The sequence below is a fragment of the Oryctolagus cuniculus genome, chromosome 8, assembly GCF_051225735.1.
Source record: "Oryctolagus cuniculus isolate XC-2025 breed Fujian yellow rabbit chromosome 8, ASM5122573v1, whole genome shotgun sequence".
Taxonomy (NCBI): domain Eukaryota; kingdom Metazoa; phylum Chordata; class Mammalia; order Lagomorpha; family Leporidae; genus Oryctolagus; species Oryctolagus cuniculus.
In genome coordinates, this window is record NC_142874.1 from 57,247,322 (window position 1) to 57,261,766 (window position 14,445).

General features: G+C 37.4%; 1 pseudogene; it reads right to left on the reverse strand.

Moving 5' to 3' along the window:
- Window positions 1-418: 418 nt before the first annotated feature.
- LOC127483365 (U2 spliceosomal RNA) lies at window positions 419-543 on the reverse strand (annotated as a pseudogene).
- Between the last annotated feature and the right edge of the window lie 13,902 nt (window positions 544-14,445).

Below are 14,445 nucleotides of genomic sequence, written 5' to 3' on the forward strand. Positions count from 1 at the left end.
CTATTTTCGTGTAATCAAATAGTTCACATTTCTAGATTGCATTTTTTTAATCGACTAGTATTATTTTCTTACTCAGCCCAGCTGTTTTTGACAGACGGAATAGTGCAATTTGGGATGTGGCAAGGGAAGTTTATAATCTAGCTACAGCGATGGAAAATTACCTCTACTGCTAAATACCAAGGGAATCTACAAGATAAGAGTAAAATTAAATTCTACAACTCACAGCAATGGCATAAAATGGCTGGACATGGGGGAGCACTTGAGGATTTGCTTTGTCTGCATCATACAATACATTCCAACTAATTTTTGCACTAAGAGATTTGAAATTCTCCCATGTTATTACAGAATTAAAATGCATTTTTGGCACTTACAGCTAATACTTTCTATTTTCTTGTTCTATAATTCCAGTGAATGTTATTTTAGTTTTTATTTCTGACACCAGAAATTATGACACTTATTTGTTGTATTCTAGTATAGAAGTCACTAATTATACTGATAAGAACAGATTCTACACTTGATCTTGGCCAAAGGCTGAGAAGCGATTGAAATCACGAATTATAAAAAATAGACATGCATGTGATAAAAACTATTAGGAATTCTTGTTTGTATAGTATTTTTAACAGTTCAATACTTATGTAGTTTTTAATGTCAGCTTAGTTATTCTTATGTGGAGTCATATATATACACAAATATATACATATATACATAGTACTTTCTTAAAGGAAGGAATTTTCCATCATTCTAACTTTTACTGCCACATATTCTATGTACACGCAATGAAATATTGTTATGCCATAAAAGGGTTAGAAATGATACATATGGACCATTAATTTATATATGTGTTGTAACAAAATGGAATTATTCTCAAATGCAGATAGAATTGGAAGATAAAAAGTTGAAATTATCACTGACAAATGCAATTAGCCATGAAATTACACAAATTTGCCATAGACTTTTCCCAGTGTTCTCCATGATCATAGAGTGGTGTTAGGAAGCCAGGCCCAGTTATAAAAACTATTTATCCAAGGAGATGAAGGGTTTATGGGAATAAACTGGATGCACACATCAGAGACAGATGTTCCAGTGAGGTTGCTCAGGTAATTGTTAGAATTTATGCCAAGTTACACTTCATTCTCAGAGGCCCTGTCCTTTTATAATCAGCCTATTTTTCCAGAAGAGTGTACAGATTTAAGATTTCTGGATCTCCTGGTTCTTGAACTCAATGTTAAGAAGTACTTGCATATTTCCTCAATATATTAGAAAAGCAGAATTGTTGTCCAGGTGTTCATAGCAATGTCATCCCATCTGGATTGCAAGTGTCCCCGAGAACTCAATGTTTTTAGCTAAATCTTGATCTCTAACTCCTCATTTATCTCAAATCAGTATGTTTGGATCATGGTTTACAAAGCTTAATGTACATAAGGATCACCTGAGGGTTGTTCTTATAAAAAGCAGGTCTCAAGCTCATCTGCCATAGTTTCTTATTCAATAAGTTTAGGGGAGATGCTTAAAAGTTGCATTTTTAAGAAGTTCTCAGGTGATAGTTGTGCCACTGCTCCAGGAACTATAATTAGAGAACATGGGTTGAAGACACAAAAATCTTGTTTTATACCCTATGTCCTTGACTTAGGATGGTTTGTTTTGTTATCTCTACAGTGGTGTTAAAACAATATGCGGGGATCAGTATTGTAGTGTAGTGGGTTAAACCACCACCTCCAACACCGATATTTCCTGTTTATTTCCTGTTTTGAGTCCTGGTTGCTCCACTTCTGATCCAATTCTCTACTAGTGCTACTGGGAGAGCAGTAGAAAATAGACTGAATTCTTGGGTTCCCACTGCCACCCACTTGGGAGACCTGGATGGAGGACTGTGATCCTGGCTTCAGCCTGACCTAACCTTGGCCCCTGTGGCCATTTGGGGAGTAAACTAGAGGATGGAAGATCTCTTTTTGTCTCTTCCTCTTTCTCTCTCCCTCTATAACACTACCTTTCATTTATTTTTTTAAATTGTTTTATTTATTTATTTTTTGACAGGCAGAGTGGGCAGTGAGAGAGAGAGACAGAGGGAAAGGTCTTCCTTTGCTGTTGGTTCACCCCTCAATGGCTGCTGCGGCCAGTGTGCTGCAGCCGGTGCACCACGCTGATCCGAAGCCAGGAGCCAGGTGCTTCCTCCTGGTCTCCCATGTGGGTGCAGGGTCCCAAGCACTTGGGCCATCCTCCACTGCACTCCCTGGCCACAGCAGAGAGCTGGACTGGAAGAGGAGCAACCGGGACAGAATCCGGTGTCCCGACCAGGACTAGAACCCAGTGTTTCAGCGCCGCAGGCAGAGGATTAGCCTATTGAGCCGCGGTGCCGGCCTATAACACTACCATTCAAATAAATAAAAAAAATTAATTTTTTTGAAGAGCAGTTGTCTCAACTGTTGAGGAACAGTTTTTTATATACTGTTTTGAATTCTTTACTTAGTGCAGAATAATCTTATGTGTATAAAGTTAATTGAAAATAGATCCTAGTAAAAAATAAGAATGGGAATAGGAGAGGGAGGAGGAAGTGGGAGCACTGATGGGAGGGCAGGTAGGTTGGGAAGAATCATTATGTTCCTAAAGTGCACTTATGAAATGCATGACAGTTATATTCCTAAAATGAAAGGTTTCTAGGTAAAGCAAAAAAAAATAGTTTAAAGCAATATACATTCAATGGAAACTGTCCTTTGAATTTTGATTCTTTCTTGGGCTAGCACCATGACATAGAGCACTCTTTTGTGTGATATTGGCCAATGGTAGTGAACCACAGCTCTCAATTGGTTATACACTCAAGAGGCAAAACTACCAATATATTACTACTATGTTGCCAGAATTTTTTGAATATTGCTTTTTCGTGTTTTTGCATTTCACCATTTGTACAACATGTTGCTTTGTGTGAGCACTTATAATAATTAAGACTTCTAATTTCTCTTTATTCTAATCAATGCTGGGTATTTCTATTTTTTAAATAGTGGGCATATGAATGTGTATGAGGAAGTATCACTGTGTGGTTTTGACTTGCATATACATAGTGATTAATGATATTGACCATCTTTTATTGTGTTTATTGATCCTTCATATACGTTCTTGGAAAAAAATCTACTCCAGTCCTTTACCCATTTTTAATCAGAATGTATACATATTATATATTGAATCCCATAAAAATGTATGATTTGCACATATTTTATCCCATTTCAGAGGCTGCATTTAAATCTGTAGGTGTTATCAACTGATGTGCAAAATTTTAATTTTCATGAAGTTCAGTTTGCTTATCTTCTTTTCTTTTCTATGGCTTTTGGGTCATAAACAAGATATTCTTTTCAAATCCAATGTGAATTTCCTCCTGTCCCATTTCCTTCTAACAATTTTAGAGTTTTAGATCTTATGTTTGAATCATGGATTCATTTCGAGGTAAGTTTTATATATGGTAAGAAATAATCCAACTGCATTACTCTTCATGTGAATATCCAATTTCACAGTAAAATTTGTTGAAAATACTGTCCTTTTCTCCACTGAAAGGATTTTAGCATCTAGTAAAAATTCATTTGACCAAATACTCATATGTGAGAGGTTTTTCTGGGATAACTGTTCAATTCCATTGGTCTTTATATCATTCTTTATGCTAGACCACCTTGCTTTGATTACTGTAGCTTTTCAGTGAAGTTTGAATTCAGGAAGTATGAATACTCCAGTTTCGTTCTTATTTTTCAAGAATCTTTGAGCCATAAGGTTTCATCTGAATGTTAGAATGGGTTTCTCTATTCTCAGCAAAAGAAAAGTAGTGTTATTTGGTTTCTCATTTAAAGTTTTTATTGAGAGAGAGAGAGAGAGAGAGAGAGAGAGAGAGAGAAACCTTCTATCTGCTGGTTACTCTACAAATGGCCACAACATCAGCAGCTAGACCAAGCTGAAACCAGGAGCCCAAAACTCCATCTGAGTTTCTCAAGTGGGCGGCAGGGTCCAGGAAGTTGAGCCATCTTCTGGTGCCCTCCTAGTTGCATTAGAAGTGTGCTGGATAAGAAGCAGAGAAACCTGGGTTCAAAACTGCATTCTGATATGGGATGCCTGTATTGTAGGTGGCAGCTTAGCAGTTGCACCACACCACCTGCCCTATCATTGGATTTTTGATAGGAGTTACATTAAGTTTGTAGATAGCTTTTGGTGATATTGATATTTTAAAAGTACTGAATCTTTAAGTGCACAAATGTGAGATGTCTTTATTTCTTTCCATTTAATTTTTATTCAGCAATGTGTTATAGTTGTCACTATGTAAGCCTTTTTCCCAAGTATTCTCTTTCTAATGCTTTAAATGAAATTGTTTTCTTCATTTTATTTTTGAATTATTCAGTATTATTGAATACAAATCCAACTTATTTTTGTGTTTTGGCTTTGTTATTTTTCCCATTCTTCTGCTCAATTCATTTATCAGTTCTAACAGTTTTTTAGGTGGAGTAGTCAGAGTTTTATACATACAAGATAATTTTGGTTCTTTACTAATACAGGTGCCTTTTATTACTTTTTGCCTAATTTCTTTCACTAGAACTTTCAAAAGTGGCAAAAGTGGTGCTTTTTACCTAGCTCCTTATGCTATAAAAGACAAATTTTCAGTCTTTTATCATTGAACATAACATTCACTGTAGATTTTTTCAAATATAGCTTTTATTATGTTGAGGTAATTTCTTCCTATTCCTCGTTGTTAAGCATTTTTATTGTAAGAGGTGTTGAATTTTTCCAAAAAGATTTTTCCCAAATTGGGAATGTGTATTTTTCTTCATCTTATTAATGTAGTATTTTACATTGATCAATTTGACCATGGTGCATTACTTTTAAGGTACTTCTAAATTTGGCTCACTAAATATTTTACTGAAAGTTTTAGCATCAGTATTCAAAGAGGATATTGGTTATGAATTTTTATTCTTTGTAGTGCATTTGTCTGGCTTTGACATCATGATGATATGGGACATAAGAATTGTAAGGGAATATTCAATTTTTAGGAGATGTTTCAGAAGGGTTGGCCTTAGTCCTTTAGATACTTGGTTAAATTTACCAATGAAACCATTATATCTGATTTTTTTCCTTTTTTTAGATTTTTGTTTTATTAAGTAATAAATAAATAAATAAATAATTCAGTGTGTTTTTACTTGTTATATATAATATACCCAGATTTTAAAATTATTTATCACTTAGTCTTGATAGACTTTGTGTTTCTTAGAATCTTTCTCATTTATCTATGTTAAACTATTTGTTGACATATAATTACTCATAGTGCGCACGCTCTCTCTCTCTCTATCTTTTAAAGATTTATTTATTTGAAAGGCAAAGTTACAGAGAGGCAGAAGGAGAGAGAGGGAGAGAGGAGGTCTTCTATTGCTGGTTCACTCCCCAGATGGCTGCAAAGGCCGGATCTGCTTGGATCTGAAGCCAGGAGCCAGGAAATTCTTCCAGGCCTCCCATGCAGGTACAGGGGCCCAAGGACTCGGCCCGTCTTCAACTGCTTTCCCAGGCCATAGCAGAGAGCTGGATAGAAAGTGGAGCAGCCAGGACTTGAACCAGTGCTCACATGGGGTGCTGGCACTGCAGGTAGCAACTTTACAAACTATGCCACAGTGTCAGCCACCATATTAATCTGCTAATATATATTTTTGTTTCTGTAGAATTAGTACTAACATACCCAATTATATTTCTGTTTTTAGTGACTTCAGACTTCCATTTTTTTTCTTAATCTAGCTAAAAGTTTGTAATTGTATTAATCTCAAAGAGCTAAAAACCTTTCTTATCAAAATAGATTGTAGTTTGGAGTTGGTCCATGATCCATATTTTACCTACCTTAACATACCACCTAAATACTAATCATTCCCAATTTTACACCTTTATCTATGGTATCCCCTCATGACACCAGATGCACAAATTCAATTGTCTAGTTAATATTCCTGCATAAGTTTCCAAAGATAATGTAAACCTATATCCAAAATGCAGTACTTTATTATTCCCCTCATATATCCCTCATTTCCATAGTATCCCCATCTTAATGATTAGCAAACTCTGACACCAAGTTGTTTGAGCCAAAGCCTTGGAATGCTATTTTGTCTCCCCTATCCCTATCCTCATCTCAATCAATAATGTTTGTTATTTGTAATCTCAAAAAATTTCCTGAATTTGATGACTTCTCACTACCTTAGCCCTCTATTAAAAGAATAAAACACCACATTTCTCTTGCTTATTAATATAATACTTTTTTTTATTTGACATGTAGAATTATAGACAGTGAGAGAGAGAGACAAGAGAGAAAGGTCTTCCTTCCGTTGGTTCATCCCTTAATGGCCGCCATGGCTGGCACTGCGCCAATCCAAAGCCAGGAGCCAGGTGCTTCCTCCTAGTCTCCCACGTAGGTGCAGGGTCCCAAGCACTTGGGCCATCCTCCACTGGCCTCTCGGGCCACAGCAGAGAGCTGGACTGGAAGAGGAGCAACCGGGACTAGTACCTGGTGCTCCAACTGGGACTAGAACCCAGGGTACTGGTGCCACAGGCAGAGGATTAGCCAAATGAGCCACAACGCCGGCCATTAATAGAATGCTTCTAACTGGCTCCCGTAATATCTGTTTTTATTCCTTTTTGGGGTAAATTTTCAATATAGCAACTAGCAGTTTCACTTTCTTTTTTTCAGATGGATTTATTTATGTCAAAGCAAGAATTACAAAGGAGAAGCAGAGAGAGAGAGAGAGCGAAAGAGAGAGAGAGAGAGAGAGAATCTTCATTCGTTGGTTCACTTCCAAAATGGCAGCAACAGCCAGGGCTGGGTGGGCAGAAGCCCAGAGCCAGGTGCTTCATTCTGGTCTCCCATGTGGGTACTGCTGCCCCAGGAGTATTAGCAGGGAGATGGATGGGAAGTGGATCAGCTGGGGCTTAAACCAGTGCCCATATGAGATGCTGGCACTTCAGGTAGTCCCCTGGACTTTCACTTTAATGAATAAACCAGATCATGTCACATATCTGTTCAAAACTCTCAGATAATGTAATTTCCTGTTTACAACAATGTCCAGACACCTTAGTATGATCCTACATTAGTCTCTAGATGAGATCATATTATACAACTTCTTCCTAGCCCGTATGGTGGTTTTCTTTCCATTTTCCTGAATGTACCAAATTAATTCTTATCTCAGGTCCTTTTACTTAACAGGATGATTTTTGTTTTGTACACAAAATTGTCAGAAGTTTATGAATCTCAAATTTTCAGAGTATTTGTGATAGTTTTAAAAATAAATTATGAACTTAAACTATATTTAAGATAAGTAAAAGCAACAATTTATTCCAGTAGAAAAATTAAGAAACCTTTTATTTTACATCTCTCATCATGCAGAGTTGAAATCATGTTTATTTGTTCATTGATACCACATCCTAAATTTTATTATTTACAAAAATGGAAAGTACATTATTAGCATTTATGTAAGGTCATTTTAATTGAAAAATATTTCCCTAGTGTATTGGAAAAGATTGGTATAGATTACACTTCGGTGGGACATCACTGACAATTTAGTTTCAGAAAAAAAGTTTCTCAATTCTAAAACTAAATAAAAGCTTGATATTAGTAATATCTTTTTAAAAATAGTTGCATTAATGCCATTATTATTTGTATATGATTACCAGGATGTTTTTATGTCAGTAATTATGTAAGATTCACGCAGTATTTCTTTCCATTCTCCTGTTGAATCTCTACTTAATGTCTTTTAATTCAAACAAACACACAAAAGTGGAGGAATTAGGAAATGGAGTACCTTGAGGTAGAGATTTTGCATTACCTTGTACTGAGTAACATACTGTATGAACAGGTTTTTTTAGCCTACACTTGTGTTAGAGAGGGGAAAAATAAGCAATTCTGTGTGAGGCTCACACAAAAGATACAATTTACCTAATGAACAACATAAAGGCCACCTCAAAATTAGATTTTGAGGGGAGACAGAAAAACTGTAATACATAACATGTAAAATATTTATTTATTTAAATCATTACTTAAAGCCTTCATCTTGGCTGTAAAGTACTAAGTTAGATCTAGTACAAGACAGATTCTTAAGAGAAAATAAGCAGTCTAAATGATAAAAATCATTTGAAAGCTAGTTAGCAAAAACAAGAACTATACTTACAAAATTTTTACTCTGCAATTAATAGTCTCATAAAATTATAGAAACATTATTGGTTACTAAATTCAAAGCCCCAGTTTCTCAAATGGCAGTCAATCAGAATATCTTAGTACTAGACTAGTTGCTTACATATAGAAACTTCCTTTTTAATAATTGTAAAAATTAGGTATTTTTTTTAAAAAGGTCCTTTATTAATTTGAAAGCATTAAACAGAGAGAGATGGGGAGACAGAAAGCGAGATCTCCCATCTTCTGGTTCACTCCCCAGATGGTTACAATGACCAGCACTGTGCCATGCCAGAGCCAGGAGCTTTATCAAGGTCTCTCATGTGGGTGCAAGGGCTGAGACACTTGGATCATCTTCTGCTACCTTTCCCAGGCCATTAGCAGGGAGCTAGATCAGAAGTGGAGCAGCCAGGCCTCAAACTGGTGTCCATATGGGATGCTGGCGTTATATGTGGCAGAGGCTTTACCTGTTATGCCACAATGCCAGTCCCTCAGGTAATTTTTTTTAACTAAATGGCATTTTTAGTTTGTGCTGTATGATCTATTTTGTGTGTCTTTTGGTTGCAAGCCATTTTTAATAGAATCATTATTGGTTCTTGTTTTTCAGTTTCTTGTTGCCTGCTGAATACAAATGTCCCTTTTTAGTACCAGTTAGACTTGTATGTCATTGGAGGACCAACGTAGTATCTCTCCAGTGCCTCAATATAGGTAGTAATGGCTTCCTATTCTGGGATGACATAGCATAGAGATCAACATTCTACAAGAGTACATGCTACATTTTTGCTATTGTTGTTTTAAATTTTAGTTGTTTATCATTTCTTCCACAGCACCACCACAGTGTCCTCACAGAAAAATACATGTTATCTCATTTATTAAAATCAAATTCTGTGGCCAGTGTTGTGGCACAGAGAGTTAAGTCACATCTTGCAATACTGGCATCTCATATCAGAGCACAGGTTTGAGTTCAGGCTACTCTGCATCCAATGCCTTACCCTGATAATGAACCTGGGAATGCAGCAGAAAATAAACCAAATAACCTGGATCCCTGCCACCCACAAGGGACAGCCAGATGGAGCACCAGGCTCTTGGCTTCTGCCTGGCTCAGTACTGGCTGATGTGGCCCTTTGGGGAGTAAACCAGTGGATGAAATATTTCTTTCATTGTCTTTCCTTCTCTGTCATTTTTACTTTCAAATAAAGAAATAAATCTTCAAAAAAAAGAAGTTCTATAGGAGAATAGAATACATTTTGTCTTACAAGATAATTTTAATTGTCTCTTGAAGAGTGGACAGTTAGCTTAGCTGTTAAGACACCCGCATCCCACATCACAGTACCTCGGTTTGATGCCTAGCTCTGGATTCTGATTCTAGCTTCCTGCTAATGCAGATCCCGGGAGACAACAGATGATGGATCAAATAAATAGGTTCCTGCCACACACATGGAGGAGCAGAGGAACTGGGTTAGTTCCTGGCTTTGGATTGTAACAGCTCCAGCTATTGCAGATATTTGAGGAGTGAACCTGTAAATGAAGTGCTGTCTCTCCCTCTCTCCCTCCCTCTTGCTCTCTAAATATTTTTAAAAAGTGATTCCTGAACTAAAGCTGTTTGAATATGTTTCCTGGTACTCAATAGCCTATAAAAGAACTTCCAAATCTTTACATCAACTTTCCAATATTAGTTTTCATCATAAAGTTCTGATCTGGTACAGGAACACTGTTCTCTCACACACCATATGATACTTTTAAAAAGTTTGATGCATTACTTTCTCATCTCCCTACCCATATTCCTCTCTCCACATCATTGAGTGGATTTTTACAAATGCTTTTTAAAAAAAGATTTTCATTTATTCATTTGAGAGGTAGAGTTATAGACATAGAGAGGGAGAGACAGAGAGAAAGGGCCTCCATCTTGCTGTTTCACTCTCCAGTTGGCTGCAATGGCTGGAGTTAAGCTGATCTGAAGCCAGGAGCCAGGAGCTTCTTCCAGTCTCCCACGTGGGTGCAGGGGTCCAAGCACTTGGGTCATCTTCCACTAGTTTCCCAGGCCACAGCAGAGAGCTGGATTGGAAGAGGAGCAGCTGGGACTAGAACCGGTGTTCCTACGGGATGCTGGCACTGCGGGTGGAGGCTTAGCCCACTATACCACAACGTTGGCCCCTACAAACACTTTTAGGCCCAAGTTAAATGTGGTTTCCTTGCGGAAAGGTACGCCATTCACTAAACTAATGATAGCCATAGTATTGTTTCTCATAAGGGTTTTAGAATGTTAGTGGCTTCTTGTTAGACTTTGTGAGATGTCAATGTTTGCTTCATTTTCAAGGTTAGGTTTTTAACTGTGAGTAGACAAGTAGCTATCCCAACAGCTTGCAGATGTGTGGAACATTAAACACAGCCAGTGAGCCTAACAGCTAGGTTACATACACTTGGAAAGTTCTTATGCAAACAGGATATTAAGAGTGGCCAAGAGCCAGCACCGCGGCTCACTAGGCTAATCCTCCGCCTTGTGGCGCCAGCACACCAGGTTCTAGTCCCTGTCGGGGCGCCGGATTCTGTCCTGGTTGCCCCTCTTCCAGGCCAGCTCTCTGCTGTGGCCAGGGAGTGCAGTGGAGGATGGCCCAAGTTCTTGGGCCCTGCACCCCATGGGAGACCAGGAGAAGTACCTGCCTCCTGCCATCGGATCAGTGCGGTGCGCCGGCAGCAGCACGCCGGCCGTGGCGGCCATTGGAGGGTGAACCAACGGCAAAAGGAAGACCTTTCTCTCTGTCTCTCTCTCTCACTGTCCACTCTGCCTGTCAAAAAAAAAAAAAAAAAAAAAAGAGTGGCCAAAACAGTTGAAACAAATGCCAGAAAGATCTTAACCAGGTAATATTTATCCAGTGATGACCTGGAGGAAGGTCCTGTGTACTAGGAAATAAATAGCTTGCTGTAAACCACACCCAGTGTGCTGGCCCAGCATGCACCAATTGTGCAAGAACCTCAATAACAGTCACTATTGCTGCACTTCCTGAGTCTGAGTCTAGAGTTTGAGTGGATGGGTGATGCTGTGTCTCACATACTTCAAGGAAAAGCAAGAATCTGTGTAAAAGATGCTTGAGGCCTACACTAATTTTTACAGCCCCCCGTCTGCTCAACATACACCCTTGTCCTCACACTCTAGTCAAAGCTTTTACACTCTTGCTTCCTCTGTCATCGGGGAACTGAATGCAGCTGTTCACAAGGTCTGGTCTGCACACCCATCCAGTCTACTCAACTGCTACTTCCTGAATACCTGTTCTGGCCACCATATTTAAAATTACCACTGCCTTACCAAGCTTCCTTTGTTATATTCATCTTCTTAAAATTTCTGACTCTAAATAAAACTATAGAGTTTTAGTTTTATGTTTAGTGGTTTGTCTACCCCAATTAAAATGTAAATTTCATGATGGTAAAGATTTTGTCAGGTTTTCTTTCTAGTGATGTGGACCAAATGTCTAGAAGGGGGCCCATTAAATAAATATGTATTGAGTAAATGAAGGAATAAATCTTGATCAAGTTACTTTGTCTCTTTAACCTCTACTTCCTTGTCTTTAAAACAGAGGCCATAAGTATTCTTAAGGCTATTCTGGTTAATAAATGAGATGATACATGTAAAGCAGCTAGCATAGTGCCTGACTCATCACATTCCATTACTAAAACTCTCATTAACAGCTTTTTCCCTCAACTTTTTAAGATTTAAAAGCTCTTAACAATTATGCACTCAAAATGATAACAGAAACCCAGGAAAAGTATTTGCTTATATAATTCATTATATACTTACATATTTGTAAACTTCAGGAAAATGATGGTATTTTATAATGTAGAAATAAATCTTAAATCTTAAAATGCAAACAATATTTTTAGAAATCTCCATCATTCATTTTGATAGCAGTATAAAGAATGCAACTGAAACTTTTTAGCTAATCAGAACATAAGTTTAACACATTTATCAAAACTCACAACAGATATAGTATTGCATCTTATCCTATATATACTTTATAAACTTATAAAACATATCCTACATATACTTTATAAACTTATAAAACATATGAAAATGACATACTTTTTTAAAAGAATAAAAGTGGGCGGGCCTGGTGCTGTGGCGTAGCGGATAAGGCAGATAAGTGGATAAGGTGCCTCATCCAATATGGGCACCAGTTTGAGTCCCGGCAGCTCCAGTTTGATCCAGCTCTCTGCTATGGCCTAGGAAAGCAGTGAAGGATGGCCCAGGTCCTTGGGCCCATGCACCCATATGGGAAGCCCTGGAGGAAGCTCCTGGCTCCTGGCTTCGGATCAGTGCAGCTCTGTCTGTTGTGGAAAATTGGGGAGTGAACCAGCAGATGGAAGAACTCTCTCTCTCTCTCTCTGCCTCTTCTTCTCTCTCTGTGTAACTCTGACTTTTAAATAAATAAAATGAATCTTTTAAAAGGAATAAAACATGGTATTCATAGAGTTCAGAAGAAACAGCAATTACGTGCCCTAAAAACTTCACTTATCATATCCAACACGTCTGGTTAGACTACTATTTTTAAATTCGTAATCTGTAGATAGTTTGCATTACCTGTGGATTATGATAGATTAGCTACTAATTTGTATTGCACCCTCAGTTTCTCCCCACCTCCATTCCTTATTCCAATCCTTGATGATTTTTCTTCTAACAGTTTTTAGTTGATTATCCTTCTTAGGCTTTTTTTAAAACATTTTTATTTATTTATTTGACAGGTAGAGTTATAGACAGTGAGAGAAAGAGAGACAGAGAGAAAGGTCTTCCTTCCGTTGGTTCACCTTCCAGAAGGCTGCCACGACCAGCGCTATGCTGATCCGAAGTCAGGAGCCAGGTGCTTCCTCCTGGTCTCCCATGTGCAGGGCTCAAGCACTTGGGCCATCTTCCACTGCCCTCCCAGGGCACAGTAGAGGGCTAGACTGGAAGAGGACAGCCAGGACTGAACCCGGTGCCCATATGGGATGCAGTTGCTGCAGGCAGAGGATTACCAAGTGAGCCAAGATGCCGGTCCCTAGGCTTTGTTTTTAAGCTGTTGAAATCTATACTTTTATTTTTTATCAGTAACTATAAACATTATATTTGCAATTTCCATTCTGTGAGAAGAGCATTTGAATGCCTCTAAACTTTTATTTACCTCTCACTTTGAGATGATAATATTTGAATTATATTGTTGAATAGTTAACTGTTTCACTTTCTCTTTAGCTTGATTATAAAAGTTAAAAATTGATAAACATCATTTTATTATTATGAGTGTATAACTGGTTTTCAATTCAAAACCTAGAATTGTGTGTAGTTGTGTTTCTTTTCTGGTTTCTAATGTCACAGCAGCTTTTCCCTTCAGTAATAAATCCCTTTTGTCAATGGAAAAAGGTTTTTACTTTTTACATTCTACTAAATTTTAAAATTATACCAACTTTGTTTTTACATGATTTTGGAATATAGCTATATCTTCCATCACTATCACAAATACCTAGCAATTTCTGATTGCATAAATTGGATTTCTAACTTATTTTGGAAGGCAGGGTAGTTATTTCCTAAATGTCAATGTACCTTTTAGTCTATTGCTTGGTTCTCATAAGCCATTCATTAAAAAAGGCTTCTCTCTGCCCCAGTCCCATGCTGTTCCTTAAGGAAAATAAAGAATGAAGAAAAGTTGAGAATTAAAGCTGTAAGAAAATATACTCTTTTTTTTGGTTTTAACTTAATTTCTGAAATAAATGGTCAAATACTTCCCTTGGGAGGAAATTTCCATGCAAGTAAATGTTCAGTAATTTTCTGTTAATGAGTGTTTCTTATTGATTGAAAATTGATTAATAATTTATTGGGATACAGAATTCTAGATATTTCCCCTTATCCTTTTCTCCTTTCATACCTGGCCCCACTCCCTCTTGGTATATCCTCTCATTAATGAAGATTTTTTGCTGTTCTAATCCTTGTTTCTTGGGAGTCCAAATATCTGTTGTTATACTTTTTCCTATCTGAAAATATTTAGAAAAGTTCTTCTGCTGTTAACATGTGGCAATACACAGTGATTTGTCTATGTGTGACTTAAAACATATTATGCTGCTGAGTATTCAGGGCTCAGTGGGTGTACTGTTCCCTTATAGGATGGTCTCCATTCCGTGCAGACATTTTTGTGTCAAAAATTCTATTTTCCTTTGTTTGAAAAACACTTTGTTATACTCTGTCTTCTTTTCTAATGCTTTGTCCTTGTGTTAGGAAGTTAGAACTTCTTGAATATCTTGGAAATCCTTTGGTGATTCTT